The sequence below is a fragment of the Gavialis gangeticus genome, unplaced genomic scaffold (assembly GCF_001723915.1).
Source record: "Gavialis gangeticus isolate Ggan-Ray unplaced genomic scaffold, GavGan_comp1, whole genome shotgun sequence".
NCBI classification, from domain to species: Eukaryota; Metazoa; Chordata; order Crocodylia; family Gavialidae; genus Gavialis; species Gavialis gangeticus.
The window spans coordinates 3,713,155-3,739,234 of NW_017729019.1; the positions used below are offsets into that span (position 1 = coordinate 3,713,155).

General features: G+C 47.8%; 1 protein-coding gene across 3 annotated transcripts in view; it reads left to right on the top strand.

Annotated features, from left to right (window-relative positions):
- The first annotated feature begins 34 nt into the window (after nucleotides 1-34).
- The window catches only part of KIAA1324 (KIAA1324 ortholog), a 74,217-nt gene continuing 48,171 nt past the window's right edge, over nucleotides 35-26,080 (top strand). The window contains exons 1-2 of one of the 3 annotated variants that reach the window (XM_019513841.1): nucleotides 35-136; nucleotides 23,358-23,478. The gene's annotated coding sequence lies outside the window, so the exon portion shown is untranslated. Of the gene's footprint in view, nucleotides 137-11,934; nucleotides 12,075-23,357; nucleotides 23,479-26,080 lie in introns of those variants that run through there. The other 2 variants (XM_019513842.1, XM_019513843.1) reach the window with 2 other exon arrangements.

Consider the following 26,080-nt stretch of genomic DNA (forward strand, 5'->3'; position numbering starts at 1 on the left):
CACCGCCATGCCCCGTCCTGCGCCGCCCGCCGGGCTCCGGCTCCGGCTCCGGCTCCGGCTGCTGCTGCTGCTGCTCGGCGCGGGGGCTGCCGCCCGGGGCGGCGGAGAGGAGCGGGAGCTGCACGCGTGCAAGGAGGTACCGGGCCCGGGCTGGGGGCTTGAGCAGCACTGATGGCAGGTTTTTCCAAGCCCTTAGGTCCGAGGGGGCGCACCCGATTTTGGGGGTCCCCTAATGCCCAGCATCCTGCTCCCCGACTGCAGCGGGGCTCAGCCTTGCCCTGCAGGAGAGAGACTGCCCAGCCTGCGGGGCAGGGAGAGGGGCCTGCTGGCCCGCTCGCCAAACCGGCGGTGCCAGGCGCCCCGGCGAGGTGCCCATCCCGCCTGACTTCTGGCCAAGGGAACAGAAGCGCTTTGTGTGGCATCACTGGGGCTAGCGCCCTGAGCCAGGACTTCACCCGCTGGCTGAATGGGATGCCCTGCCTAGTTGGTCCAGACGGTTCATAGCCTATGGGGCGAGAGATGGTCTTATAAAAACACCATGAAAATCCCTGTTGGGATGGTCAGTAGCACTGGGAAGATTTATCAGGGGAAATGTGGTTCCCTGCCCACCCCCCTCCTCAACACGCGCGCACAACTTGCTTGGCGGCCCCCCGTGAAGGAGCAGTGCGAGCACGGCGCTCCTGAAACGGGGGCTCTGAATGGGCTGGGAGTAAGGAAAATGTGTATGTGCTCGTCACAACAGGAAAGAAAGAAAAAGAAGTGCTGTGCCGGGCCGGCGAGCGGAGCTTAGTGGGACTGTGTTACTAGACAAGCAGGTGGGACCAAAATGTTTTCCAGGTAGCAAAGGGGCAATTCCTAAAGGAAGGTGGCTGCAAGCCAAGTAACGATGTCAGGAAATGGCAGGCACTGATAAGTCTCAAGTGTTTAGCGTAGCTTTCTCTTAGGTAGGTGGGAAGAATTGGGGTTTTCATATGATCCCTGTTTTCAAAGATTAGGATAGCAAATTAACATGCAAAATATGTGTAATTAGACAAAATGATGACCGTTATAATGAAGAAAAAGGGTGGTGGAGAAGAATGCTGAATGCAAGGTGCTACTTGCAATTAGTCGCTTGTGCTTGAGCTTGCGCCTTTCCAAATTGATGGCAGTTTTTCTGTTGGCTTGAGTGACTACTGGATCAAGCCCTTAGATCAAAGGGGGTGTCTCCTTATCCCCAGCGTCCTGTTCCCCAACTGCAGTGGTACTTATTCTTGCCCTTAATGAACTCAGTAGAAGGGCTTACACGGACTTCAGTGGGATCAGGAGATCCCTCCGTGCTGGAGTGAGTTTCTTCCTTGCTGTTTACTTGTAGCTGTAGTTCGCATTCTCCTTTTCTGCTTGCATTGCATTGCCAAGTAGTATTTACCTTGGCATCTGCTGTCTTCTGTGGCCCTTAAGGATTTCACAGATTTATTTCTGGCAGAGAGATGACTAGCAATATACATTCATGAGAAGGCTTGCAGCTGGAGGTTGCTATTACAATGTACTGTGTGTCCAACCTTCCCATTCTGATCCTTCTGTCATTGCGGGCCAGTAGCAAAGTGTTTGTGACCACACCAGAAGTCTGGATTGGGTCTGTTTTAGCTGGGTGATGGGATGATTTTTGAAATTTCAGTTTTAAATCAGATTGCATTTTTTTTTTCATGCTGGTGATAGCTCTGTCCTTACCATGTGGAAGGAATGGGAGTGCAGCATGTCTTATACCAGTTACCCAATAGGAGCAAGGGCTACAAAGGGTAATAGTTTTGGCAAATTATCTAATTTTTTAAAACAAAATACTAGCCGCAAATGAATGCGTCCAGTTAGTAACAAGTGCCAATGGAGATGTCTAGGTTAGGGGAAGCTGATCTGTCTTTCGCTGGACAGGAGGGATCTTTCTCGTCTCTCTGGATCTCTTTCTGATCGGAGCTATTGCTCTTGCAGTGCTCAGGTGGGGTAAATCTGTTGCTTAGGGCCTGTCAGGTTGATTGGCGTAAACTGGCATTGCTCCACTGACTTCAGTTTATGCCACCTGAGACTGGCCCACATTGTCATCCTGATCAGTGTCCATGTGTATGCTCTGCTGTCAGCAGTGTGCTCTCGGGGACCAGAGCCAGGATCATCTTTGTTTTTATTGGGCTTCTTCTGTTCTTCCTGCAGGACTAGCCCTTGTGAGGTCTGGGGATGGATGGCTACAGATGATGATATAGTGACCTGGGAGGTTGCCAGCTGGCCTTTGGACAAGTGGGAGACTATGGCAGGTTTCAGAAGGGATAATAGTTGTCACCAGATCACTTCTGCTTGAGTTTCACGATATGCGTCTAAAAGGTCAATCCCATGCAAACCAGGGAGGGCCAACCCAGTGTTAGCAGCTTGCAGCTACCTCAGGGTTAGCATTTGCTTAGCAAAGAAGCTTGTAAATACTTGGCTTTAAGGTTCTTGCCCTCCTGCCTATGAGTGCCTGAGCATTGGATGATCCTAATAAAGCACTGTTGGCTATTATGATACCTTACAACGCTCAGAACAGATTTCTGAATCTATGAAAGCTTTTTATACCAAGAAGTCAGCTCCTACCTCTGGTTAGCCTATGGTACCAGTTTCCTGTCGCCCATTCATTAGACATTTCAAATAAGCTCCCTTATACTTTCTCCCATGCTGCCCCTCACACTTGAGAGGGGCTTTCTGTAAACATATGCAAAGCAACTTCGTTGTCGTAATTAGAAATCCCCCGCACTGCGCGTATAAAACCCCTTCACAAAGAGGCTGTTCACGTGCTGTAACTGCAGGCTATTTTTCTTACTAATACCGCCTTAATTTCCTTGTGCTCCCATGTCTGTATCCATTTCTTATCTTCTATTTAGATTGCAAGCTCTGTGGGGCGTGGGTCATCTTGTTCTGCTTGCACCGGTGCCTAGTGCAGTGGAGTCCTTATGCTACAGTAAAAGCTTCTGAAATTCTGTGCCATTCATGCTGCTGCTTTTGAAAACCCATTAGGCTGTGCACAGTAATGGCTGTCTGCTGCGTGCTGACACTGGTGGATCAAAAAACTGCCAAAATGAGCCTTTCTGCCTTGTACTATTATCAGTAGCCAACTCATCTGGAACCCCACTGGTGAACAAAATTTGCAGTAAGTTCTTGTTGCTGCCATGGAACCGATCCATTTAGAAAATGGGACTAGCAGGCTGCAATAAGAGGTGGTCTTTCTTGTTCGATTTGAAAAGATCAGCGCCAACATTGGACTAAAGTTGATCAGGAATTTCGTGTGGCTGGAGTGCTGCTCTTGCATTTTGTTTCCTGAATTGATTACAGATTTCATGGTTGGGTATCTTATCTCTGATGGCAGCATTTCATGCCTGACTGGAATAAGAAATCTCTCTTTGTGTTCTTGCCTCTTCAGTACCCTGGCAGGCGTGGAGATCATGCTTAGTATTTTTGCCCTCTTATGTGCCGATATTGTGGCATGCCGTTCTGTGCACGGGGTTTCACCATATGCGGCAATCTCGTCTGCCTGCCTGTCCCTATGGAATTACTGAGCCATTTTGTTTCCCATTTGTGTTGGTCACATTTCGTTCAGAAAATGGATAGGGCTTGTCGTTTCAAATTCATCTTCCAGCTTTCATCTTCCTTGCTTTCTGTGTTTACATGTAATCTGGAAAGCATGGACACTACCTGAAGACCTTAACTGGGTTTGTATTTTGTGTTTAATGACTGCTTTGGCACTTGATTTCTCATGGAAGTCATTATACAAATTGTCACACTAAGGTTTTGAAATGCAGCTTCCAAAGGTGTGATGATCTGGGTTTTTTTGGGGTTTTTTTGCCTGCTCCCATAACCATGTGTTGCCAGACTTTAATATTAGACTTTAGGTAGTGGCACTGGATTCATAATGCTTGAACAAGAATAGTTTGTTCTCTGAAGAGAACAAACAGTGATTTGCAATTTCAAGTATGGAACAAAGCACAATGCAACTGAAAACAGCCAGCATTTCAATTTTTGAGCTGAGGGTAGCTGTGCTGTGGCTTGCCATGATCATCTTTCAGAAGGATTGCTCCCAAGCCAGATCTAAATCTTTCCGTAAATGGGGTTTTTTGCTTGCCCCAGTGCCATTCTGCTTTGTCTTCAAGCATTTTAAGCTGAGTGGGGCACTCACAAGTGACAAGTCGGAGCTGAATTTATTGAGCTCTGTTAGTGTGGTGCACCAAGTCAGGCTTGCTAAAACCTGTTGGCTTGCCTTAAAAAAGGAGAATGGCCTTTCCATTTGGAAGTTTAGATAGGGTCTCCTCAGCTTTTCTGAAGGTGCAACATTTGCATTTGACAGCCATGTTCTAACCCCCTAATTAGTCCTGTAATCCAAATCCATAGCCTGTTGGGATTTGTTGCAGTGGCCGTACTCTAAATACAGTTGATTTTTGTGTCTAAATTCATTCCAAAATGCCTAATATTAGCTTCTAGTCAGGCTGAGGTCTTGTTCTAGGTCTTAATACAACCTCAGATTGTCCATGTGCTCCTGACGGCATTCTTGAATTCTTTAGCAGTATGAGGGTGTAGGTTGTCACAGTGTTGGTCTAAGGACACAGGCAGACAAGGTTCTTTGGGTGAATCTGATACCTTTTATTAGACCAACTTAAATAGTTGGAAAACAATTATTAAGCAAGCTTTTGGGTTCAAACGCCCTTCGTCAGGCTGAGGAAGTTTCTGCAGTCGGTGTGTGCTCTTCCTGGATGGAATGAAAAGTAAAGAAGCCAGAGGCTGGGCTGGTATGTAGATTGACTCCTCAATCTACATTTTCACTGACTGCCTGTCTTGTATGCATACTGGCCTAGCCTCTGGCTTCTTTACTTTTCATTCCACCCAGGAAGAGCACACACCAACTGCAGAAACTTCCTTAGCCTGACAAAGGGCTTTTGAACCTGAAAGCTTGCTTAATAATTGTTTTCCAACTATTTAAGTTGGCCTAATAAAAGGTATCATATTCACCCAAAGAACCTTGTCTTAGCAGTATGATGCATCTTCAGTCCATTAAATACCTTTTGTAGACTCTTAGTGAATATTGTATTTTTTTTTACAGGCAAGTTGTGTGCCCATTTAATCATTTGTGTTGCAGATTTCTGCTCAGTCCAAGCTTAGGAGGGTTGTTTTCCTTTATTCTAAACGTTTTACTAAATGGTGTATTGCTGAAGACATGTCAACATGGGTTATCTCATGGGCTCCTTCTATTTCTACTACCTGAAACAATTTTGGGGCTATCACTAATAGTTTAGATTATATCAGCTGTGGTCATGTTGCTCACAGTTGCATTGATCTGTGCTCTGGTATCTTATCTCAAAAGTCTCATTCTCTTACTCTAAATTCCTGGTGTCACAGAACCTGGATTATACATTAACAGGCGCAAGTCACCTCCCTGGCTCCTTGCTAACCCGACTTTGAGACCAAGGGATTCTACTGGCTGACACTTTTCCAGACCAAGGAGTTTTACTGAAAAATACAGTTCTTGTCAAGGTTTCATTTTACCAGTGCTAGAATGTGGTAAAATAAGAATAAATTTCTTCTGGCCACAGTGACTTGATAGAGATCATTGTGGCAAAAGGGTGGTGATATTCTCTTGCTTTTATTGGAGTTTGGAAGGAACAACCTGGTATTTTTACATGTTTAATTTGTGCGATGAAGGATTATAGCTATGGCCCAGATTGGTCCCTAGTGCTGTACCATTGACTTGAAACAAGAGGATTTTTTTGGTAGTGTTTTTTCTTGAACCATCTGTATAGTTGGGAGAGAAGTTTGATGAGCTCTCAGGCACAAAGTGCCTTTCTCAGGTCTGGGAGAAAAGTAGCTAAGCTAAATAACAGGAAAAAAAGAGAACAGCAATTTTTGTGTTTAACTCCATGTAAATAGAAGCTATCACCTTGTTCCTGAAAGCTTGCTAGGAAGAATTTTTGAGTTGGTCTAATAAAAGATCTTGGATTTACCCAAAATAACCTTGTCAGCCATCACTTATGAACTTGAACATGGGTGTGAAATAAGAACAAGAAGTGATCAGAAGTAGCTTCAAAAGGAAGGAAATGCAGCGAGTGAATATCCTAATTATGAAAAGAGCAAGACAATGCAGAAGGGAAAAGGGTTGCTTATTACCTGTGGAATGCAAAGAGTTGAATAGAAATAGCAGGTTGATTGTAATGAGTCCCATGACCATTGTGCCTTTACTCCACTGGTTTTAGTGTCCAGTAAGGTTATGAATGTTGGTCCCAGGCCCTTCAGTGGCTGTTTGTCACTTCAGTCACTTAATTTGCAAGCCTCTGGCTGTTCTGAAGTTGGACAGCCCTGTTTAACAGTTCAGGTGGGGAATTTGGGTTGTAAACGCGTCTCCCTTAAAACGCAGCCCTTTCACTTTGCTATCAGGCCCCAACCTTGGCCCTTGTGCCTTGTTTTGGTATGTAACCCAAGGAGACTTGCACAAGGAACAGCTGCTCCCAGTGTGTGCTGCACCCAGCTGCTGGAGGCTGAAACAGCGGCAGCTCCCGCATTCCAGCATGTTGGCCAGCAACAGCGGGTCTGCTGCCATCAGATCTATGTGGGTAAGAGGAGACTGAGTGCAGGGTCCCCAAGTCTGCTGTAGGGGGACCAGCACTCGGGCTTTCATCTCCATGCCACTAAGACTCGCATTTACTGCAGTGAGTCTGGGGGCCTGGTCCCATAGTTTAGGACTATCGGAGCTGTATTAAGCAATGCACAATTTTCAGGCTCCTTAACCCTGTACATTTTCTTTCCTAGGCTTTAGAATCTGAGCTGGTGTAAGCTACACCCAGGGTGATAGTAGATGTGAATTGTCTAGTCCCATACACTTGCTTAATGCTTGCTGTTGTGTTCAGCTAGCCAATTGCTGAAGGGCAAGGTATGGAAGTGTTGGAAAGCTAAGGAGCTAGATTGGAGATGATCCTTTGAAGGACTGTTGGAGGTTCTTCTGAATTCGGAAGTGCTTGGATAGCATACCAAAGCATAGGGACTATCAAGGGAGAAGTGGCACATCACTGGATCAACAAATGGCTTTGGCAGCAGTATTTTGGGTGTGTTAGGATGGCAGTATCCACCTAAGCATTTGAAGAAGGAGTGTGTTGGTGCAGTCAAGATGGGAGGCTAGCAGGGTCTGAGCATGACATTGCATTTGGACCCTTGGGATGGAAAAGTAATATCAGGCTTGATGGATAAGGCCTTCCAGCTGCTACTGAGAAGAGGGAGTTATTACTTCAGCTCAAACAGTAAAGCAGAGAAGTGGCAGTAAGGGTTGTCAGTGACCTGGATGTGGAGTGCAGGGGTGAAGCCACGATGAGCCTGCAGGATGTCTGTGGATGCCACAGAGGATTCAAGAGGAAAAAAGAAAGGCTCAACTTTTGGGTAGGGTGGGAAGGGCAAGGATTCAGTCAATGGTTGTAGTTGCCCAAGCATGGGACCTCTCTGTTCAAACTGAGCACATAGAGGATTGGATCAATCTTCCAATTGCCACAAACTCCTTTGTTTTGTTAATTAACCTAACCTCCATCATTGCTGCTTTGCAATCACTGCTGTGAAACTTAATGAGTTCTAAAAATTCACTGAGCTGGAATTGCAGGAGGGGGATCTTCCTCAGAGAGCTTATGAAACAGAATGCCAGTGAGGCTGTTCTGAATAGGCGTTCTGCCCTAGGTGGATCTCTGACCAACACATCCTTGTCTGACGCTGGCTAGAAGAATAAGGGGAGAGCCTAGTAAGCAGTGGCCACGCTGGTAGAAGTGGGGTTCAGCTCTGTAGAACCAGCCCTTCCTTTCACAGCAGGGCTGATCCTGGGATGGCTCCACTTGTTGCAGGTGGAGTGGAGTAACTGGCACATATGCAGTATGCACCTACTTTCCATGGACTTAGCTCACTGGTATGGGTTTTCCCTTGGTACGAGTGTGTCAACCTATTCATGACCATTGAGCCATGGAAGTGTAGGGGCCTAACTAGGCATTTGTGCACCCTGGGCAGTCGCTGTGTGTGGGGCAGAGGGGCAGCATCTGTGGCTGCTGAGTTAGTGACTGGAACTGGTGCCCTGGATGCCCCCCTGCATTATGCTACTGTGACCATGTATGTACTGTGTTGGCAGATCTGGGCAGCTGCCCTCTGTCTGGGCTGCAGATGGCACAGATAGTGAGGAGGGTGAGTGGTTGCTAACATTGTGTAATGGTTGCTGAGCCACCTGCATGGAGATCTGGATGATGGGCCAGAAGAACCTGATTCATAGCCTGACTCGCTTGTTAAAGTCTGGCTCATGGGAGCAGTGCGTTAACGTATCGTGGGCTGAGCAGGTTCTGGTAGGACTGAGGCACAGGTGCAGTGATCCTCTGCAGAGGGCTTGCCTATCCATATGATGCCTTGCTTACAATGCTGGTCACACATGCAATACTGAGATGCTGCTTACAGAGGAAATTGGCCAAAGTGTGCAGTCCTCCACCTTGCCTCAATCAGGATTTCCTTCCCTCCTTACGCTATACCTGGCAGCTCCGTATTGGAAGTGCTATACTGACTGCAGAGGTAGACTCAGGCCCACCTTCATCCCAAGAGCTCTCTATTGTCAGCCTGAGCAAATCCTCTACTTTTCTTTACCACCCTGATGGCTGTCCACTCCACAGCTGCAGATCTCTGTAAATAAAATTCAGCCTCATTAGGCAGCAACGTTCAGAGCCAGAACAGGTGCAATCTCTTAGTTTTGCTTGTGCTAGAATATTGTTCTGACTTTCTTTTGCATAAACAAGCTGGGAGGGATTTATTCCCTGCTCTTTCTGCTAGGCAAGGGCTGACTTGCATCTTTATTGGGGCAGCATAACTCCTGCACCTGTCTCCCAGGTCAGCTGTCTGTTCTTGATGCAGTACATAAATGAATATATTAATCTGGAATGTGTGTACAGTACAGTCCCTTTGAAGCAGGGTGGGTGAGGTGTGTGTCACTCAGTGTTGTTCCCAGTAATACTTATTCCTTCAGCACAGGGATGCTGGATTTAGTTTTGGGTCCTCTTTAGGAAGATCCCCCCACCTTCCCTGGGGTGTGGTAAGAAAGAGCAGTTCCTGTGTAGAGGTATGGAAGCAGAGGGACTCCAACAGGCAGCTGCGTGTGGGGGTGCATTAAGGGGAGGCACACAGGTCTACCCCAACTCATCAATGCTGCTGGTCACTAAATGCCAACTGTGTATTTGGCCCAGCCCACTGTGGCAGTGGGACTATTTATTCCATGTGGCTTGTCTCCACTGTTCGTTGCATCTTTATCCCTGTAACATCTTGCTAACTTAGATTTCTCTGGGACCCAGGCCCAAGGGAGTTAGGTCTTTGCTTTTTCTGGCAGCAAGATCAAGCTCTTTAAAGACTTGGTGCCACTAAGTAGTGCAAAACTGGGGGATGGGGGTAGGCTGGAGTTGTATCCTTCCCATCCTGGCCAGTGTAGCTGACAAAGCACCCAGTCCTGGCCTGTTGTACTGCGGCAGAACTTTAGCTGCCTTCAGTGGGAGCAGGATTGAATCTGAAACATTCCCAGAGTTTCATGCAGCCGCTCGTCCTGTCTTGCGACGTGATGGGCAGTTAGGCATGGCTCCAGGGCCAGGGAAGGAGGAGATCCCAGCTCCTGCCTCCACGCATGTGGTCAGAATACCGGTATCCATCTCTTCCTGAAGGAGTTCCTTGCCAGGTCAGGTGAGACTTCATGGTGAGCCTTTTGGGGCCCAGTTTCCCTTCATTTCCCAGTGTGAATGGGGCACCCCATAAAAGTTAACAGAGCTTTGGTCCCAGGAGATCCTGAGTAGACTAGCTGGCAAAGGGCGAAGAGTTTGAAAAAGATGCTGATTTTTTTTTTCCCCTCTTTTTTGTGTAAGCAATGGACAATGCCAGCTCTTAATTTTCACTTGTTTTTTGACTACAGAAAAATAAGAACGATTCTTCTGTGGCAAAATGCTCAGAGAGGCTGCAGCAGGGCAGAAAGGAATCCATAGTGTTGAAACCAATTTGAAATCTCTGGGTTGGTCTTATGAATCTTGTTTGGACACCTAACCGTGCTAGCATTGCCTGACACCCCATGGTACCTTGGCTGAGAATTGCTATCCTAGATGAAAGGAAGGGTGGATATACAGCTAAGGCCCTGCTGCTTTGTATGGGACATTTAGATTCAAGCCCTTCCAAGACTGCCAGTGGCACCTTGCAAGGAGAGGTTTAGAGAGTACTTGTATAGTGGGGCAGACAGCATTACCTTTCTTCCCAGAGGTTTCTGAAGATATAAATACAATAAAACACATGAGGAGCTTGGCTGTCACAGGAACAGAGACCTGATCAACACCATAGACAAGAGCATTGCATGCTTATGGAGCGTGCGTTAAGCAGGAGCTAGGCTTGGATTTCTCTTGAGAATCCAGGGAAAGGTGAGTCCATGCAATGTTGCTCTGGACTGCAGTTGAACTTTGGTCGCTGGATATTTTTGGGGTCCCGTGAGTACTTTTCATCGTAGAGAGCTGTCTTCTACATGCTATGTCCCAGTTCCACCCCCCTCTCTCCCACCGTCCCCCATATTTTCCCAGCAACGTGTCCTGGGTGCTGTTAACTCTTGCCACTCTGGCATGTTCACTCCGGCAATGTTTTTCATCCATGAGAAACTTCTCACTTCGTGGGAGGGGGTGTGAAAGGGGAGGCTTCTCTGCCAAGAGGGGAGCAGCTAAAATTCTGGAAAAACTTGGGTCTATTTGGTCATCTTTCTCTGCCCCAAGTCATCCTGCCACTCCTGCCCTGCTGACAATAGGCGCTCAGATGGCCTCAGTACCAGGGCCAGGGTGCTCTTGCACAGGATCTAGCAGCAAGTTCAGAGAGGATGGCTGTTGGGGCAATGAGAGGAGTCAGAGAAGAGGCTTGCTGCCTAATGGAGGGGATACAGGTTGTGCCTGTCTTGAGTTGGGAGCCAGAAGCCAAATCTGCCCAGCTTCTTCTTTGAAGGGCAACTTCCCCTGCTGTTGCACCTGCTGTGGTGCCAGGTGTATTTGCACTCTGGGAGCCCTGTCAGCTGAGCCGTCTGCCCTCGCATCCCTTTTGCTACCCCTGTTTCTATGCTCCCTATGCTGATAGCATTGGCTGTAGGAAGGCAGGATATTTCTGTCGGTTAGTTCACACTCACCACGCACTAGACCCAGACTTTTCAGGAGTGGAAAAATCTACTTGCCTGTTGCGAGCAGCGGTTGTTCACTCATGCCATCAGTTTCTGTAGATGCTCAGCTTGGTGTTTTTGTCAAAGATTTAGCAAAGATGAATATTTAAACCTGTGCCACTCATAAAACTTCAGTACTGTCTCCTGGAGTCGACAGACAGCACCACAGCCTCTGAGCCATTGGAAAGCCCAGCCAGATTTCATTGATGTTCATAATGCCATGGGGGCAGAAGCAGTGATGTGGACAAGCACTAGGTGCAGTTCACTCTGCTTCTGCTTGGGGAAAAGCCCCAGCAGCAGGAAAGCGCTGCAGCTAGGCATGGGGGAATGAAGTGGTTTTTTGAAAGAAAGATAGGGAGGGGTGGAGTAGCAGAGGCAGCTTCCTTTTTTTCGCACGGCTTCTACAAGTCTATACCTTGCTCAAAGATGGACAAAGCAGCCTGCACGTGCTTGCATCCATCTGGCACCTAGTTACTATTGTGTGGCTTATATGATCCAGCACATCCATTTGGTTACCCCTGAGGTTCCTTCAGGAATAGGGAAGAGATCCCAGGAGTGTGCTTGCAGCTTGTGTTTGTGATTCCAGCAACAGTAGTTCAGCTGGAGCATAAGCTCTTTGGGGCAAAGACAATCGTCTTTCTCTGCATTGTTTAGCATAATGGGGCTCTGATCCTCTGATAGGGCTCTTAGGCTCATTACAGTGACACCTAATAGATGATGTCTGATCTTTTAATAGCTCATCCTCTGCAGAGTTAGCTTGACAGAAGTGCAGAAACCTTATGCTTTTCAGCTTTACAAGTCATTACAAGGAAGCAGGATCATTTTAACCTAAACCGGATAAAACTTGTCATGTCAACCTGTAGTGGCAAATGTGAGTCTCATTTTGGATGACTGTAGTATAAAATGTCCAAGTACGGGATCATTTCCAGGGTGCAAGTGGTTCAAGGGACTCTGCCCATCGAAAGGGGAACTCTCCTTAGTTGCCTACTTGAGAGTCCAAAGCTGGTGTTGCTCTCCAAGAATAGGAAAGCAAAGAATGGAAACTGCACCAAGTAGGGGTTCATTGATAGAGATTCTGGGGTCCAAAACTGATAGACGATTTTTAAGGAGGCATATCGGCTGATACAGCTGTGTGTAGCTGGTAAGTCTGTTATGGTGGAAGGAGAGGGGGGAGGGATGTGGGGGGACAGAGCAACACTCCCCATGGTGAGGGAGGGAGTGGGGCTGGTGCTGGAGCAGCCACCGCCTAGCTGGGACAGGGCGGAGTGTGGGATGGAGCCGCAGCTCTTCTGGGGAGTGCGGGGGGCGCTTCCTACTGCTGCAAGCATCCTAGAGGGCATGGGTGGGGGGAGCATGTGCCCCTGGATCTGCGCGGGGTGAAGGCGGGGCGGGCTGCAGCTGTGGGCTGGGGCTGCACCAGGCTCTTCCGAGTGGGGACTGGGCTGTGCTGTGTTTGGGACGAGTGGTGGTAGCAGCACTGGGAGTAGGGCTATGGGGGGGCTGCAGCCACCCCAGAACTCACCATAGCCCCCCCACATCTTCCAGCACCACTGCCGCCTGCCCCAATTGTATCCTCAGCCCAAACCCCTCCCTCCCCCCACATATCATGAAGAGCCTGGTGCAGCCCTGGCCCCATCCCACCCCGCCTGCGCTCCACACATCTGGGGGTACACCCCCCCCCCGTGCCCTCCCGAGGTGTGTGCAGTGGCAGGAACTGCCCCCTCACCCCACGCCCCCTGGATGAGCCGTGGCTTTGTATCAACATGGCAAAATGAAGGTGAGAGCCTTCAGAACCCCTGCCTTCCTGCTCTGAGCTGTGACCATTAGGTAAAACTTTCTTATTCAGTGGCTAGTCAGAAGGAGGTTCAGGTTCACTACCTTAAGCTTTTGTGTCATACCTCAAGGGCCAGAGTCATATACTGGGGACACTTCTGCCTACCTCACAATGGGTGCCAGATATGCAGGGGGATACAAGGAAAAGTGATAAAGCTTGTACAGTAAAAAGGTCAGGCTAGAAATCAGCTACACACTTTAATAGTGAAGTTATCTAACTATTGGAGCACCTTGCTAAGGGATGTGGTGGATTCTCCGTCTCTTGGAGTCTCTCTATTAAGACTGGGTCTCTAAAACATCTGCTGTTGCTCAGGCAGGTTTAGGATTGCTGCAGAAATTGCTCGGTAAAGTACCCCAGCTTGTGCTATCCAGGAGCTTGGACAGCATCATCACAATTTTTACTTTTGCCTAAACCTCCATGGAGAAGATGCACACACTTGATGCATCTTTCTTCACCGTTCCATGTATACGCTGCTCAAAAGGGAAATGTGTGCGTTTTTGTATCAGCTGTGACCTTTGGAGCAGTGTGACAGAAATCTCTGCAAGTCAGACTGTCTTCCCGTAAGGCCTTCTCTTCTGCTTTTCCTCCCACCCACTCCCTCTAGCTTTGAGCGGTTATGAAACATCAAAGGGTTGCTGTGCTTTCCCCCCACCTCCAGCCTGAAAAAATGAATGTGTGCGCTTGCGTGCATGCACACGCTATCTTCTTCACCTGTCTGGGAGCATTTTGAAATAGAAGTGATGGTGTTTGTGTCTTTTGTTGCTTTGTCTGGAGCTGCTTTAAAGTGTTTGTAAGCCCCCTGACTGCACAGCCTCTAGTAACAAAAATGCAATGTGCCGCTCTTCTCTGCATGCACGCCTGTTAATGAAGCATTAAAACTGCACTGTGAGCATAAAAGTTGGAGAATGAAAAAGTTTTCCCTGGGGGGAAAAAAAAACATTTTTAGCTCAATCACCTTTCAAGTGTGTATATTTGTAGCATGCAGTTAAATGCAAAATTTACCATGTGTATGATCTTACTGTGCATGATGAAAGGTTTGTCATGTGTATGATCTGTCTAGAGGACCCCAGAGGATATCCCCCTGCAGTCCATCCTGCCCATGCATTGGGGCATGGACTCTGTTATTCCAAAGCTGAAAAGCACAATGCTGGGGGAAAGAAATAAAGCTTGCTAACAGATTGACCACTATTAGGACTTAGAATGGATGAGTTAGTGCTGCCAATTTTTCCCCCTAGCTTATCATTTTTGGGGTGGGGTTTGGTTGAGGGAGGATCGGTTTGGCAGAGACGGTAGCAGAGATCTGGAAGGGTAGGGAGAGTGAAGCTGGAGAACAGGCCTTGGGAGAAGTTGGGAGTAAACAGCTGGTCAGCACAGGGGACAATGTTTAGAACAGGGGTGCTCAGTCTCTCTGTCCCCATGGGCTGGATGAGTGCTGTGGGGGTGGATCCATGGGCCGGATCCAGCAAGAGGTCATCAGTGCATGGAGTCGACTGCGGATGTGATCTAGAGTCCCGTGGGGTCCCGCTAACCAGATCTGGCCACACAGCGCCTGTAAGCTGGTGCAGTCTGGCATACCTGGGGCTCCCCCTGGGTCTGGAAGTTTGGCAATGGGGAGCAATGACGGCATTAATTGCCATGGCTCATGGCTCTTTGGACTGCATCAACAGGAGCATTAAGAGTTGAGGCTTGGGAGATGGTAGTGCACCTCCTTGGCACTGGTTAGGCCTCATCTAGAGCAGGGCTATCCAGTTGGCAGTCTGTAGGGTGCATGTGGGCTGCTAGGGGTTAATTTGCAGCCCAAGGGCTGCCATCCAGCCACCATTCTTCTCCTTGCTTCTGCTGCTGCTGCAGAGGTGGCCAGAGTCTCCAGGCTCCTCCTTCCTTTGGCTTCTGCTCCCATCGGTGGGACAGCACAGCAGGAGGGGTCCAGACTGTCCACACTGCGCACATGGCTGGGAGAAGAGCTGGGCTGCACACAGCTGGGAGTGGGGCTGGTCTGCCTATGCAGCATGGGGGAGCCAGGCATGTGGTGGGTGCTAAGGGAAGGGCTGTTCGCATGGCAGAAGGACCCCAGGAGGCCATAGCCTGCATGTCACATGCAGCCTACAACTTCAAGACATTGGTTCTCTCTTGCTGTCTGCAGCACAAGAACAGTATTCTTCCTCTTTTGGCAGCCCTTCAGATAAGACTGCTATTGTTTCCTCCCATGTGTTTACATCCCATCCCAGGTTAGTGTCACCTAAAAATATGCCTAGGAAATTCTCTATTCTAGCATCCAAATTGTTAATAAATGCATTGAACAATGCCTGGCCCAGGACTGTTCATTTTGGGATTCCCCTGGAGAACTCCTGCCATACCAGTGTGGATCGATTTGACCCGCTGGTTAGGGCCTTGCTCAGGAAGCAGAAGTCCCAGGTTCTAGGTTACCCCTGGTGCAGATGAGGTTTGAATTTGCATCTCTCCAGCTTCCCAGCATAGTTGTGCTAGCTGCCATTCTGTGTTGGGCATTAGTGAATCCCCTCTCCAGCCTCTGCACATTGCATATACTAGTCTTTCTATAAAACAGATGAAGAGCATTAGGGAAATCTCTGCTCCATTAGGAATAGGAGTTTAGGCTAGAACCCAGGTCCTTACTTGGCACCGTCTCTGACATTTGTCTTTGGGAGGGGAGGAGGAATGGTGATTTTATGGTACTGTATGTTTGAAATGGCCAGAGAGTGGCCTAGAAAGCAATAGGCAACCTTTTGTGGTTGCAAGCTGCACTGACCCACCTCAGGTTGGAGGCAGGCAGGAGGTAGGACCTCCCTGCAGCTGGTGCTTCTCCTTGTGATGGCTCAGCAGGAGTGCCTGCATCTACAGTCTTTTGCCACCGAATGCTGGTCAGTCTGTGTGCTGGATCCAATGGGTCCATGGGCCACAAGTTGCCAACCCCTGGCCTGGAACGCTGAGCAAATATTTTTGCCCCATTGATTCAATAAAAACATATGACTATAAAACATGTAGTGCTAATATAGAACAAGCAGAGAATGGAATTGCATCAAAGCTGCTCTGCGGTGCTCAGAACTTGCTTCCAGTTATCTTCAGCATCCTCAGTAATGGAGGGAAGGGCACCTTTTAATTTAAAAAAAAAAAAAAATGTTTTCATTTAAAGAAATTTTCTGCGTTGTCTCCATGGATAAAACCCCTTAGCAAGACTGACAAACTACAAGTGTTATGTATTTACCTTATGTACCTTCGTGTTCACAAACATCTACATTATAGGTAATAGCTAGAAGCCCTGTTTATAGGCCAAGACCCTTGCCTTACTCTAGTGCTAGGTGCTGTACAAATGTAGAACGCCGAGACCATTCCCCAAGCAGGTTGGAGTAACGTCTCATAAACGGTCAAGAAATAGGACTGAAAACTTTGCCCTCTATGGTCTAGATCTTATTTACCTAATATCAGACCAGTGGGGAAAGAAAAGGTCAACAGGATTTAGCGTTAACATTGCTAAATCCTCTGGGCATTTGCCCATCACTTATTGAAATTAAATGTTCTGCTGGTCTACTTTTGTCAGAAGCATTGCTGTAATTCATGCAGAAACGCCCCATCTCTCTCTGCTTCAAGAGTATTAGCTTTCAAGGTAGTTTGTGGTGGCGGGGAAAACAAGCCCAGGGAACAGATGTTCTTCCATATGCATATACTGAATGTGATCAGTGATGAGGTGAAGCTGCCTGGGATGTTAATGTGGCTGGTTTTCCTCTGAAGCAGGGGACCCTTATCTGTGGAGCTATGCATGTCCATCCCAAGATATCATAGCTGTTTTACATTGGCTTTTATGAAAATGTCTTTTTAAAAGGTTTTTTTTCGTTTCTTTGGTTTCTTTTTCATGCAAACGTGTGGCTTGACACTTGAGGTGTAAGGCTGCTGTTAATCATGGGAGCTGCACACACCATTCAAGGGCAGGGGAGAGCCAGGAGTCCAAGGTCTTCCATGCTGTTCTGCCCTTGAGCAGGGAGAGGGAAACCTAAATGTAATCATTTCACCTGAGGGCCTGTTTAATTGGAATTGAGCTGCAGACCTCCCCACTGAGACAAATGACAGCTGTTAGCGCATTAAGTAACACGATTAATGGAAGGCACTCAGCATGGTGATGAGAGCAGTATAAGAACCTGGGGAGAATAGAAATATCATGATTTCTCTGTTTCCCGTCGGGAAACTGAGGCACAGACAGAAGGGACTTGCTCAGGGTCACACTCCAAGTTAGCCTTACAGGCAGAAACAGAAGCCAGGAATCCCGACTCGTAATCTCCCCGCCACTCCTTTGCCCCACTGATGCATTTTTCTCCCTCGCATCAGTCATGGGAGGTGCTGGAAGGCCCTGCAGCTCTGAGCAAACAAACTCCTGAGCTATCCAGACATCTTGCTCCAGGATGTGTAAATATTGTCCAGTTGTGCATGATGCAGTAAGCAAACACTGCGGGCAGCAGTTCAGCTTAAACGTATGGCGTCACTGCCTCTTAATTGCTTATACTTTCTTAGGCAGAACTCCATGTCCGGGTTTGCGGAGGAATCTGTTTAATGAACAATGCTCATTGTCACACAAATGTGTAAGTCCTGCCAAGATAAACATTTTGCTCTCCTAACAGCAGGGAGACTGCCCCAGCCACTTGCATACACTTCACAAGTTAAAGGATCTCTGTCCAGTTACATTACAACCCGGGTTTTAAATTAAATTGTATGGCACCAAAGGGCAATTGAAAATGATTTTTGCATGAAGTCTGCAGAAACGTGGCTCTCTTCTCTGTGTGTGAGCAACCCGTAGGGAGAATTTTTTTTTTTAAGTTTCACCCTGATCAGTGCTTTGTAGCAAGAGTTGTCCATTACATTTAAAAATATGATCCCAGCTCCAGAGTGTGAGCAGAGAGATAAAGGGATGCAATGTAACAATGAGGGGAAATCAGGTAGTTACAAGTGAAACTATTAGGAACTGTGCAACTCGCTCCCTGTTTCCTTGGACTCCTCTGCCTCTTTCAACCTAAAAGACGCAACAGATTACAAATTCTGGAGGCAGGGACCATCTTGCCTGGTTGTAAACTGGGTTGCCTGCAATAAATGATTGATAAATGGGGTCCCCTATTCCAGGGGCGGGCAATTATTTTGGGCAGAGGGCTGCTTACTGAGTCTCGGCAAGCCATCGAGGGCCACATGACAGGCAGCCAGGGGCAGATAAAGATTAATTTTCTAAACTTTTTAGGGGCTCCGCAGGCCAGATAGAATGGCCTGGCGGGCTGCATTTTGCCCACCCCTGCTCTATTCCTATCTTTTCCAGTCTTCAGGGAAAAAGCCAAGAATTCAGCCCCTCTTCCCACCTCCCCAAGACCTGCATCTGTGGAGATGTGCTTGTTCTCTGACATCCTGGTCAGTCGGATATAGCAGAGTGAATCCAGTCATGGGCATCCTTTCTAATGAGCTTTCCACAATTTGGTTGAGCTTCAAGTTTGCAGAGCAGCATAATCAGCGTAACTCAGCTGTGACATGACAGCGACTGGCTGAAATTATTTAATTAAAAAAAACCCCCACTAAGTGGAAATGTGCAATCCAGTAGGTTGATATTGGCATCCTCAATAAATACTTTGAGTAGCTCTCTGCTGAGGAGCTCCAGTGAGGAGCATGGTAAAATGAATAGATTTTCCAGGCCAGCTGATCTGTACCTTGCAAGGTTTTTACACAGGGGCTCAATCTTGACGCATGGGGAGGAACAAGTGGTGTCTTGCTAAGGAGCTGTCTTTGCAACCAGATCCTCAAGATCAGACTTTTTCAAAGGGAAGGTTTCTGAATGCCATAACTGGGGCCAGATCTTCAGTAAGCTCAGCTTCAACTTTGAGACACCGAGCAAAGACTGATTTCTCAAAGAAGCATATTCAATGTGCTGAACTCTTCTGAAGAACTGACCTTGGTTGTGTGAATGCTGATCCCCCTTGGAAGTGATGGGCTTAATCCAAGGCCCTCCTACCTGTTGTTAGCACCTGGGTAATTGTCTGACCCTTTCTTTCTCCCTCTGGCCCCTAGTTGCCTGAGATGAGGTTGCCTTGCACTAAACTAATCATTCTGGTTTTGTCCAGGAGTGTCCGTTCAAGTGCCTGGGCTTGATCCTGACCTTTCAACAAGTAGTTTCAACAAGGTTGTGCTCTTTTGTTGAGAAAGTAGAAGTGGAACTGCTCCTGCTTTACTCTGAGGATCAGATGCTGACCCCATTTGTGCAGACCAGTTATCCTGTAGTTTTGCTGCCACTCTGGCAAGCAGAGGCCCTTCAAAAACGTTGTCTTATTCCACATTGGCACTTCCAGTGCTGGCCCCTTTTCCTCCCTCCATCCAGACTGCCTGTGCTCAAGCAAATCTGCCTTGCTGATACCACTTAATAAAAGCAAAGGGGTCATAATTGCTTTGATTTGTGCCCCTGCTGGCACAAGATAACATGCGTGAGAGCAATAAGATAGACCGTGTCCCAGTGACCTTTATGCCTTTGTTCGACAGCTCTAATATCACCTCCTAGCTGCATTCATGTGCTGATTTGCTTTTAACTTGACAAGCTGGCAAGCTAATTTTCAGCACGAGTCCCTGACAAATGAGACACCTGACTTTGCCCTTCCAGGACAGCCTGGCTGATTTGCTCTGCTTCCACAATTGTGGGGTTGGAAGCAAGAATTTCTATTGTGTAAGGCTCGGTGAAAGATGTGCATATGATATGGAGCTAATCGCTGCCCTGCAAAAGGTCATACAAGCTAATCAAGTCTCAGCTAGTCATGCAGGGCTTTTCTGTGGGTTTCCCATTCAAGTTGCTAGGCAGTTCATATGCAGAGGCTGCATTTCATGTGTGATGCTGGAAGGATGGGAAGAAAGTTGGTTTCAGTAATCAGCGTGTTATTGTAGGAGTTAGACGGTCTGGGTTCATGTCCCTGCTCTGCTAATTCCCCTTTGAACATGAGCAATTGATTTGGGGTCAGACTTGAAGATTTAGACACCTAACTCCTTGAAATCCATGGGAAATAGGTGTCCGGATACCTTAAACTCCAGCTGTAAGCCTCATCAATAAGAACAACACGAGGTCCAGAGAGCTGCCTTGTCACTTCTTGCCCTCTCCTCCCATCTCTGTTGCAGGCTTATTTTTCCTCTACTGCCTTTTCCTTGCCTTGCACTGAGTGAGCCACCCAACTCTAGAACAAGCACATGGTGACCAGCGATCACGCTTCAGCACAGGCAGGGAGGTTCTGGGGAAGTGGAGTACAAGGGGAGAAGCTGTTGGCTGAGCCAAGGCCAGCAAGGAAGCAGAGAGAGGGCAAGTGAACCATATAGCAGCTTGCTCTGGTTCACTGCCAGCCCAGTAAATGAGCCATGCATATTTAAGGGAGCCCTCAGGTTCCTACAAGTACTGTACAGGATAATGGGGAAGGAGTAAGTTCCAAGATGCAGCTTGGCACTGAGCTGCTTTCTGTTCTTGGCTCTGCCACTTGCATGCTGGGGGACCACAGCCAAAGAACTTCTCTCTTCTGTGTCTCAGTTTCCACATCTGTAAGATGGGGTTAATGATTCTCATCTCCTTTATAAAGTGCAATGAGGTCTACAGGTGGAAAGTACTCTGTGAGGACTGTGTGGTACTGGAATTGGCACTCGGCTGCTGCCAGAAGGGTGGGTGCTGGAGGGGCTGACTTCCGATGTGGCTATTGGTCCAAACAGGGACTTAGGTGCACAGTGCTGTGCGTTGCATACACAAACTTGTAGGCACTCGATCCTCCACCTGTCCTTCCTCCTAGTGTGGAATCCACAGCCTGGGCTCCAGACTCTGTACAATGCACAAGGTGGGTTGGGCACTTTGATACTGGATCCAAAATAGGTAGGTCACAGGGAGCACAACCAGGTCGCTTGAGCTCTTTTCCCTCTCTAGGGCTTGGGGACTGCCTTCAGGAGTTAGTTTCCCCCTGGTGCCCTTGAAGGTAGGCACACTTGCTTCCTTCAAGGTGGGGTGTCTCTTTTATACAGTAGCATAGTGACTGGGACAGTCACTCAGGGCATGGGACACCCAGTTTCCATTTCCTCAGCCTGAAGAGATTTAAGCCCACTTGTTCCACTTTGCAGGAGAGTGCCCTAGGCACCAATCTACAGCGTGAAGTTCCCTCTTAAATGTTCTTTTTGTGCAGAAACAGAATTTGTGATTTGTGTTACCAGAGAAGCATGGGTCTGCAGCCTGGTAGCCAGGGTGCTCTTCTAAGAGGTAGGAAACACGTCTTTGAATTCCCCTGACTGCAGAGGGAATTAAACCCAGCCCACCCTACTCCTGGGAGAAGGGCAGCACCTCCTTGTGCATCAACTGTTTTAAAGGAAGGCCGAGGATCCCCACTGCATTGGGTGTGGAGTCCAGGCCTATAGGCATGCAATAATTGTGTCCAGAACCTGTGTCCTGGGTCAGGTCCGTAAGGACTGATATGGGCTGTCTGCTGCAGCCTTGGGGCACAACTCCATGTTGCTGCTCTTGCTGCTGCCTGGTGGGCAGGGGGTGCCTCTCTATGGGGGGCGCTGTGTTCGGTTCAGGCTCCCAGGGAGAGGGCTCAGAGCTCTGAGGCTGCAGTGGGAAGCCCGCATCTGCCCCCACCCCATGCACAAATGTGGGGGGCACATGCTTCCCCATACTCTCCTTCCTGGGAGGGCATGCAGCAGGAGGGACCTGCTGCCCCCACCCCCTAGATGAGCTGCCTGTGACTCTGTCCCACTGTCCGCCCTGGCTGGGCTACCAGACCCAGCCGCTGCCCCTGTCCCACTACCTCCCTGCCATAGACTTACCTGCAGGGAGCTGGGAGAATTGCTCTCTGCCACCGGACTGGGACTTGATGTTCCCATTTTGGAACTGTCCCACCCCATAAGGGATGGGTGGTCACCCTGGTCTCTTCCCAAGGGGGACCAGGGCCCTTGGGCCCCCACGTACTGGGCACCTATGAGTGGAGGAAAGATATGGCCAGGGCCAGGGCAGAGCTAGAGGATGAGGGAACAGTTTTCATTTAGGTTTCAGTAGTAGTGGAGCCACAAGAGCACGGACTACACAAATTCACTTGGGAGCCTGGTTATGTTCTTGATGGCTGAAGGCTGCACTTCCATGGCTTTTCAGAGCCAACTAAGTGAAAGCCAGCTCCAGTGTGCCAGCAGCTGCTGCAGTCACTGCCAGCTGTAGTTAACTGTCAGTGATGTCTGATGAGAACTTGTGAAAGAGGAGACGGAGAAGTCAGATCCTTATTTTTCCTAGCTGTGTACTGCAGCGGCACTTGTTTACCATGTGATCTCAGTGGCATGTGCCAGGCCATGATGGGAACAATGCAGGCCATGGATAATCACAGCCCTGACCATGTTACAGTCAGCAATGGTGAGATGAATACACTCCTACATGCCACTGTGCAGGCAGAAAACATGAGGGAATCTGCCACTAAATCTGGCACGTGGGGCAGAATCGATGAGCTTTCATGTTTTAAAGATTTTGGTGCAAGTTTTCCCGGCTCAATAGAAGCGGTCAGAGAGGGTTGCCAGGGAACTAGGAGACTGAGTTGGGTTGTTAAAGGTAGATGTTGGGCTCAGCTCTCCAGTCATCTCCTCATTGATTTGAGTGGTCTTCCCCTTCATTTCCCACCAGTGTAAGTAGAAGGGAAATGAGGTTACAGGTTGAGTATTTGCACTTATGCATAGCAGCCTGGGGTCTAATTTACTTCTCAGGATGCAGATAGACACCTGGTATAAAGTGTCTGTTTGCTTCATTAGGCAATAAAGCACTTCTATAAATCTGGCCTTCTGGGCTTGATTTTTATCAACTTGAAGTAAATCAGGAATCATTCCACTGGAGTTGCTGATCCTTAATCTGTTCAAGAGAAACTCCCATTACGGTGATAATAAATATGCTAATGACATGCATTGAGCTGGTTAAGGTTGCTCGGCTGAGACAAAATGGGATGTAAGATTTTGAAAGAAGACCATATGCACATGTGGATCTTCCTGTGGTTCAGAATCTAATCTCAGTGAAACCAGTGGAAATCAAGAATATTTCCACTGAAACCAGTGGACACGGTTTTGATTTGCAGGGCTGCAGCTGGGGCTGGATTCCAGTCTGCGGTCTTCACGTCGGCCCCTGTACTGTGTACGCAGCGTATTCAGGATGCTCTGATATCAATTGGGATTCATTGCATTGGGGTCATTAGAGGGACCCAGCACTGGGGAGATGCATGAAGCCCTTATGACTGTGAACACCCAGCTAGGTCTTGCATGTATCCAGCTTTAGTGATCTTCTGTGTTTTTCTCTTCCAGTCTGAATACCACTATGAGTACACAGCCTGTGACAGCCTTGGCTCTCGGTGGAGGGTGGCTGTGCCACACACCCCAGGACTCTGCACGGGCCTGCCAGACCCCATCAAAGGCACTGAATGCTGTAAGCGCCTGCTGAGGCTGTTCGGTGGTTCACGTTCATTGATGACTGGTGTGGGCTGCTCTGAGCCAGAGGCTGTGTGGCGGGGGTGACTCTACCTTGCACGTTTTCGCTGTGCCATTGTCTGTCCAAATCACTATGGGATTATTAAATGATACAAGCCAGCTCCAGCTCCTGCTGGGTCAGCAAGCTCTTTGCCACTGGCTCCTATGGAGACAAACCAGTAAATATTCACCTCAAATTTACACCACTGACAGTCAGGAGAATTGGGCTGGATTTCTCTCTTACTAACAGTAGCATGAATGATTCCCAGCTGGGCCTGGGATGTAGCTGAGGAGTAGTGTTACTCCTCAGCTACATCCCAGTGTAGCTGAGGAGTAACACTACTGAGGTCAACATAGTTAATCCAGAGTAAGCAAAAGGAGAATCAGTCCCCCACGTTATCTAAGCTTTGTTCATTAAGAGTGTGTTTTTTCCCATGCAGCAGTTACAATAGAGACTTCAAATGAAACTCAGCATTACATAAGCTACATAATGGTGCAGTTCCTTAAAAGGTACCAAGAGAATCTGTCTGCTTGATAGCAGTAAACACTCATTATCTAAGACTTCAGCTGCTTTGCCATTCACGGGAGAGACTAAAGGAAGACAGGATTGCGGGGGGGTGGGGGGTGAAGGAGACCTTTAAAGAGAACTGAGTATCCGTTTGGTCAGATAGAAAACCATTTGACTGTTGAAACCAATGATGCATTCAGAAATGCTGTTCCTTGCCTGCAGCACAGCCTCGTATTTGAGGTTATTCTCCGTTTTTATGGTTGTAGCCTTTTTAACAGCTGGCAAGTGTTTTCCATTTGTTTTCCTTGGGCATTATCCTACCATCATTCATCTCTGTCAACCCTGTGGATATCAACATATGACCTTGGCAGGCATGGCTCTTTGGGTAGATGCGATATCTTGTATTAGACCAACTAAATAGTTGGGAAAAGTTCTTTGCAAGCTTTTGGGCACAAACACCCTTCCTCAGGCATTGGGAGACTGCTGCTGTCCTCAGTCTCCCAGTGCCTGAGGAAGGATGTTTGTGCCCAAAAGCTTGCAAAGAACTTTTTCCAACTATTTAGTTAGTCTAATAAAAGATATCACATCTACCCAAAGAGCCTTGCCTGCCTATCTCCTTAGACCAGCACAGCTACAATCAACAACTCTGCAACATATGACTGTAGCCCTTGAAAGAAGTGCAACAAATAAAGCAAAAGACCAGAGAGGAGATTCTGGAGATCTGTCTCTCTCTCTCAACTTCCACTTCTAATTTTATTTTTAAATAAGCATTTAGTTGAGAGGCATATGATCACTGGAGAATTGCTGGACCAAGAAAATCAAGGATGCATGGCTGCAATCCAAAAGGTTTCCACTTAACCACTACTTAAAATTACATCTGGTTATGAATATTTTGGTAATGCCTCTTTTTTTCAGATTCACTCCTACATTTTGTAAATTGCCTTTTATCACTAGTTTTGTTTCATTCACACTTGATGTGACTTGAGCACTGTTTAATTAGACTGATACAGGAAGTCAGGATTCTGCTCCCAGTTACATGATTGCAGAGTAGGAGCAGCAATAGGCCATAGCAATAGGCCGCTCTGAGCTTACTCCCATTAATGTTAGATGATTTTTGCTAGCCTAAAGCTTGAGGTGGATAAAGGCCATGAACAGGGTGTAAACATTCAAGAGATTAGAATCTGGATCCAGATTTGGGTTGATTTTTAGTGTGGAGTTAGAGTAGACAGCAGCACAGGTTTAAACTGCAGAGTGCTGTAGATTCATAAGCTGTTCATATAACATTTAAGCTCCTAATGAACAAAAACCTCTCAGGATGGCATGAAAACCCGTCATCTGTGGTAGGCATAAGAATGTCAAGGCTTTGACAACACCTGAACTCCCACTGCAGTGCAGGCTCATCTTCGCTGTGGACTGAGCCTGTGTGCCTGGAGAATAAATTCATGGTTTGTTTATTCTTGGACATCACCTTTCTTGGACAAGAGCTAAAAGTAGCCTCTGTGTGTCCTTTTGGCCTTTCAGGGGGGTTTGTGGCTACATCTAAGCCGTAACTGAAGACATGATTCCACCGCAGATAGACATCCCCACACTAGCTCATGTAATAGCAGTGCAGCTGCATCAGCACAGATACAAGGTATAGGTTGGAAGCCTGCATACATACTTAGGGTCCCCTCATGCACCCTTACTGAAATCTGTACCCCTGCAGTGTCACTGCTGTCATTGCTCATAATAGTAAGAGGAAAGCTGGCTCAAGGGTACCTGCAAATGCTGCAGTTGCAGCCCTCACTGCAGTGAGAACTTGCAAGTTTAACGCACTGCTTGTGACCTTCCCCATATAACCATGCATGTGTATGACGTGCACATGTCCTTCCCATGCAAAGGGAGGAAACAAGTAGGGGCCTTACCCCTTATGACTGGGTGAAAATCTGGAGCCTGTGCTGTGTAAAAGGCCAGATAAAAATGGCCCCGCTCTGGCTTTAAAATCAATGGAAATGCAAAGGATTAAATTGAATTTCTGCTTTTGTTCCCCAAATCTCCAATAATGTTTTTGATA